Genomic DNA, 6847 nt, shown 5'->3' on the forward strand with positions numbered 1-6847 from the left:
GGGGAGGGGGAAAGAGGGAGACAATTGCTGTGGGTATGGGGTTTCTTCTGGAGATAATTAAAATGTTCTAAGACTGATTATGGTGATGGTTGTATACATCTGTGGATATACCAAAAACCGTTGAATTGTATGTGTTAATTGGGTGAATTGTATGGCATGTGAATTATATCTTATTGATAAAGCTTTATTAGCTGTTAAAAAAATAAGCAAAAAATTACACTCCGCATTTGTAAACTTACCATGTAGTTACCCTAAATTTGTTGTATTTATAAGTTTATATCTTATTATTATGTACCTATTGTCTACCTTGCCCTGAACTTAGTGATTTACGAGCCATTTTCTCAAATCCTTCCAACCACCTGCCAGGTAGTTTGCAGAGAAGGGAACTAAAGCTTAGTCTGCCCAGAGTTACAACTCATTCAGAGGACATGCATTCAAACCTAGATCTGCATGGATACCAAACCTTGCCTCATTGCTGCACCATGTTGCTTTATTCAAGTTGAAATTAGTGCAGAAAGTATACCAATACCCCTGGTTCTCTGAGCACTGAATGATTTGTTTCCCATCCTCCCCAGGATGTTTTTGTGCAAAGTCCAGGAATTAGTCTTGGCAGCTGACACAGAGGCAACAAGCGTAGGAGGAGGTACAGAATATATTCAGGGATGCATTAAGTAATCAAGTACCCCAAGGAAACTGACACAGAGGAGATAGGCAAGTGTGTTTATTGCAGGATTACTTGGAAACAATTGTTAGTCAAATGGAAAACAAAATTCAAAGGGTTATTACACAGCTGCTAGTGACTGAAGTAGAGCTACACACATGGATACAGATGAATTTCAAACTGCTAAATGGAGAAGCTAGGTACAGAAAGATACCATGGCATGATGTCATTTACTTACAGTTTTCAGACATTCAGAACAAAGATCTGAAACATTCAAACAACCAGCAACCTCGTGTGTTTGCAGTAGATTGTTATGTGTGGGTCCCTACAGTAGACTGCCTCTTTCCTACTGTTCTGAGCCCATGCAGAGAAGAAATGAGGAGTTCTGGGCACTGACGGAATCAAAGCTACAACCACCCTAAAAACCACTCACTGATGTTAACAGAAACTGCACCCAGAGTTTGGTTCTTCAGGTTACTCAGTTAAAATACAGGGTATGTTCATGGCCTCACCAGGTTTCTTTTTTTTTTTTTTTAGTTTTTTTTTTTTAAAGATTTTATTTACTTATTCATGAGAGACAGAGAGAGAGAGAGAGAGAGAGAGAGAGAGGCAGAGGGAGAAGCAGGCTCCCAAGGAGCAGGGAGCCCGATGCGGGACTCGATCCCAGGACCCTGGGATCATGACCTGAGCCGAAGGCAGACGCTTAACCATCTGAGCCACCCAGGTGCCCCTCACCAGGTTTCTTATCTGAAAGTCGAGGTGCTAGTTGGGAAAGTTTGATGTCTTGAAAATCATAATGGGGAACTTTGGGAGGACTCACTTTATATGGGTGCCATTTTGAATCGTTTTTTCTACATTATTTTTATTAGTGGCTTTTAAAATACATCTGGTTTCAGGATTCTTTGGTGGCATTTTCGCCTTTATCGTCAAACGCTATACGAAGAACACCGACAGTGTCTCCGTGAGGTCTGTACTGCCTTGCACACTGTGTCAGTCTTCCCCAGCCACTGCGATAGCTCTTGTCCTGCATCTGGCCTTTGATTCTCTTGTTCGGTAAAGTGGTTAAGCTCTCACACATCTCCATGGACAAAAAGCACCATATAAAAGATTGCGAAGTATTTCAAAAACTCTTGAAATTCATTAATTAATTTACTTAAAAAAAAAGTTTGAGTAGCTCCTGGGCCTGAGCAAAATCAATCTGGTTTCTGGCTGCCCTGTGAAGATAACCAAATGATCACGTAAATGAAATTACAGTGGTGGTAGTCAATAGGTAGAGTGGGCACAGGTTGCGGTGGGCACAGGTGGGAGGCTTTGCCTTGGGAACCAGGGGTAACATGACCAAATTTTAGTTCTGAGAAGATCTTTCTGTCCCCTTGAGTAGCTAAAAGGGTATTTGGGAAGAGAGTTAAAAGCCTATGGTGAAGAGACCACGGTTGTAAAGAAAGGAGATTAATGGTGAGAATTTAAAACTTCAGACAATTGCATCCGGAACTGCTGACTTACAGATTTAGCCCTTTATTATTAAACTTGGATGTTTTCATAAGTTCCCAAATTTTGAGTTAAATGAGTTTTAAGTTACAAGTGTATGAATGTAGCATTTGATACTGAATTCATGACATTTTACTTAAGTATTCTATTAGTAAACTGCTTGCTACTAAAGTTTCATATTGATCTAGTTTATATTAGAATAAGTGTGTTTAAGCACATGTAAATCCATCTACTACTTTCCCTTTTTTCCTTATGGAAGCATTTTGATTTCTTTTACTTAATTTTTTTTTTATTTTTTTTAAAGATTTTTATTTATTTATTTGAGAGAGAGAGAGAATGAGAGATAGAAAGCACGAGAGGGAAGAGGGTCAGAGGGAGAAGCAGACTCCCTGCCGAGCAGGGAGCCCGATGTGGGACTCGATCCCGGGACTCCAGGATCGTGACCTGAGCCGAAGGCAGTCGCTTAACCAACTGAGCCACCCAGGCGCCCTGATTTCTTTTAAATATATGTGACAGGGTACTGGAAAATAGCAATCCTTTATAAAAATGGTAGGAAGATGTTAAAACAGGTATGATATTATAAAATGCCAAATAACCTCTACAGGTAGGTGCCTGTGGTTTGAGTGAATAAATGAGATGTTAAACGTCAGACTATGAAAGGGGACCAGCTTGGAACTTTCTTTAGAAGGAAGTTAGTACTTTTTTTGGCAGCATAAATGTTTTTATTTCATCTTTTAAGTAGGTTCCACACCCAATGTGGGGCTTGAACTCATGACTCTGAGATCAAGAATCGCATGCTCTACCAACTGAGCCAGCCAGGCACCCCTAATATTTTTATTTTAGTTAATAACTAATAGAAGCTCTTCCCCCTCCCCCGCTTTTTAAAAAAGATTTTATTTATTTATTTTGAGAGATAGTGCAAGCAGGGGGAGGGGCAGCGGGAGAGGGAGAGAGAATCTCAAGCAGACTTCCCTCTGAGGGCAGAGTCCATCGCAGAGCTCTATCCCACCACCCCGAGATCATGACCTGAGCTGACTGAGCCACCCAGGTGCCTAGAAGCTTTCTTTTCTACTTACTTAATTTCTTAAAAATCCTGGATTTTGAATTGTGATCTATGTTATTAATGAGGACTCAAATCTGTCTGGTTTACTTCAATTCAAATATCCACTTTAGTTTCTGCTGAAATTATAATAGCAGCTAAGATGCTTTGAGATTTTTCACATAATCCAATGGAACCACCATGATTTTAAATCACCAAGAATACTGAATTTAAATGATGCCATTTTAAAACTTTGGATTAAAAAAAGAAAGACATGGGGTACCTGGGTGGCTCAGTCGGTTAAGCGTCTGCCTTCAGCCCAGGTCATGATCCCGGGGTCCTGGGATTGAGCCCTGCATCAGGCTCCCTGCTCAGCGGGGAGCCTGCTTCTCCCTCTCCCTCTGCCTGCCGTTCCCCCTGCTTGTGCTCTCTCTCTCTCTCTCTCAAATAAATAAATATCTTTAAAAAATAAAAATAAAATAAAAAAAGAAAGACATGCACCACTGTTGGGAGTATAAATGACACTTCCCTTCTTAGATGCATTTGACTAAATGTACTTGGCCTTCAGTCACACTTCTGACCCTAATGAAATGTGCACAGAATTCATGGTAACAATGCTCCTAACAGCATTATGTATAATAGCAAGAAAGTGGGAAGTAGCCTCAATGTCCAAAGGATAGTTATGGGAAAGTTTAAATTATTACAGCCATATGGTAGAATAGTAGTCAGCCGTTTAAAAAAAAAAGTATGAAAAGTGTTTGAAATTTTCACATGGAAAAAGTGTTTATGATATGAAAAGGGAACAGGATATGAGATTATAAACATGATCACCCATATATAATATTGTATGCACAGTGATTGATTCTAAATTGTAGAATTCTGGGTGATTTTGACTTTTGTATGAGGAATAAGATTTATCTCATGTGCAGGAATAATGTTATTTTTTACAACAAGAGCCTATTACCAACCACTTTTTAGATGATCATAGCTCTATTTTACTTTGGCTTAGAGAGGTAAATTGGACAATTATTTTATTGTCTCTGTCTAACCTACAAAATAAGCTGAAGTGTATCTTTGTGCTTCTCCTTGGTAACTACCTCTATAGGAGCGGAGTGGGTGAGGCTGACCTCAGAACTGAACACCGAGCTCCTGGATATGCTGTTTTCTTGGGTTTTGTTTGGCTTGGAGAACATTGCTATCCAAATCTGTTTGAACTAGACAGATTAAAATGACTCTTCCTAAACACTCTGTGACTGGAAGAGTTGGGTTGGAATGCAGTTATTTAAAGAGCAATCTCAATCAGAAAACAGCTTATGATGTTTTTTAAAAAGATCTATTTAGAACTTAATTCAGGAAAAAAAAAAGCTTTTCTCTCATGACTTATAAGTACGAGGTATGCCTTGAAAAATTTTACAACCATCTTGTTAATCACTTTCTGGGTTATTGGATTGTTCTTTTAATCTTTCCTTTTATTAGAATGAATTTTTAAATTAAGTAGTAAAAATTAGAACTCATGCAAATTATTTAAAAAGTACAGTTTTGATTTTATCACATTTTCAAGTGACAGTCTACCGTCCTCAGGTCTGTAAGAAAAAATTTGAAAGAGGTAATGGTTGATTTATATACCAATTAATGTACAGTTAAATAAATAAACTGGACTCCAAAGCTTTTAATAAAAATACCTTAATTTCCTATAATTATTAAAACATTTGTGGATAGGAAAAATTCAGTACATCGAAGAACATAAATGTTAAATGCTTTTCCTTTTCCACATATGGAGTCAGTGCAGATTCGTATGGGGTCAGCGCGGGTTCGTATGGGGTCAGCGCAGATTCGATTCCTATGGGGTCAGCGCAGGTTCGTATGGGGTCAGTGCGGATTCGCAGCCGGAGGTGACTATAGAGTGTACACTCTTGAAACAACAAAACACTGCTTCTGCATCAATATTCCATCGCTGTGACTAACCATCCCGAGTATCTGGGAAAGAACACCCATGACAAACGCTGCCTCTCTGCATGGAATTAACTGCAGGGAAGGGGCCATGGTGTTGCTTAATGGGGACACGGACAAACTTAGAACGTTTTCAACGTTACGGAGTCACCGACTCTGCCTCCTCCCCCTCCCCTCCCCACAACAGGAACGCGGGTTTCAGGGGTATGCAGAATCCCCTCAAGTCCCCGGCACAAGCCCTCTGTGAACCCTGACCTAGTGCAACCAACCAACACAGATTTATACAAACATCTCAATTTATTTAGGTCTTTCTATTCATTTAAAAGGCAGTACCCCTTTTAAACAAACTTGGATATCTGACTTCTCATGCTGCATGCTCATCAAACGGTGAGGTTTCCACATCTACTTATCATTTAACTTGATGCTGAGTATTTCGTGGTTTAACCAAATTTAAAATAGCAGCTGGATCTGGGTGATGAGGGGAAGGGCCCAGGTTCCTGGGCTGCCACCCCAAGCCTGCAGTGGGCAGTGTCTGCCCTCAGGCTCCCCTCTTATCACCAAATCAGCCCTGAGGGAGGAGGGCTTGGCTGGGAGGCTGGGGAGGCTAAGGCCTCAGGGCAGGTGGGACGGGAAGCACCCCGAATGCACCCTAGAGACAGAGTGCCCCCTGCAGTGTTTTGCAGCTCCTAAGCAGCAGGGCATGGCTTCCCCTTACCTTTTTCACCAGAATACCAGATGTAGATATTTATAAGTCGCTGAGAGGTGAACCGGCCCTGCTTTAGTAGGTTAAGTATGGATCATTTGCCCACTGACTTAGGATAACAATTGTAAAAGAAAATGGGACAACAAAGGCACCTAACTATTCACTCAAAATATGCTTATATAATCAGAATATTATGGAAATAAAATATGGGTAAGTATTTTCATAAAATAAAGTGGTGTGTCTCCATATGTCACATGGACCTAAATCCAGTCTGAGACCTGAAGCCAAGCATGTATTTGCATCTTCAAGATTAAGTGTGGTATTTCACTGGAAAAGAAATGTTTGCGTTGTGGGGGCCAGGGTGGGACCCTCAGGAACCACCATGAAACTGAGGGCTTAATGCACACACATCTTCTTTATAAATGGTTATGTAAATATATTGTCTCAAACAGAAACTACTAGTTATACTCCCCAATCTCCAATTCATACTAACTTGTGTTTTGATTGAAGACTAATTTGAGGGGTGGTGGTGAAAAGTAGTTTAATAAAAGCCAATTTTTAAATAATAGAGCTTGTCACTTAAAATGTACACTTTTTAAGGAATTATGACTAGGAGTGTCCCAGTTAGTCTATTTAGAAAAGAGCATTGTAAATGTCTTTTATTATTCCTGAAGGTTTTCCATGTAGTACAAAGGCAGTAATCCCCACAGTGAACAAATATGGGATTGTATTTTTCAAGATGAAAGCAATCAAAAGATATGCAAAAGGCAAACACATTTAGTTTCCTAATGATGACCTTACCATTTGTTCTTTAATAGAATTTTCAATCCCAGCTTGCACCATTAGGTCATTAACATTCTTCTGTAAATCCTCAATGCGTTTTCCCATTTCTTCCAGTATAACGTTAAGGAGAATTGTACGTGGGGTCCAGAGCACCAGCCAGAAGGCCCTGAAAGACCCTACTTCAAACTGCACCTACCCATCAAGGCGACTGATAAAAATGCCC

This window comes from Callorhinus ursinus, unplaced genomic scaffold, assembly GCF_003265705.2.
Source record: "Callorhinus ursinus isolate GAN/ISIS: 27379988/994484 unplaced genomic scaffold, GSC_fseal_2.0 scaffold128, whole genome shotgun sequence".
Classification (NCBI taxonomy): domain Eukaryota; kingdom Metazoa; phylum Chordata; class Mammalia; order Carnivora; family Otariidae; genus Callorhinus; species Callorhinus ursinus.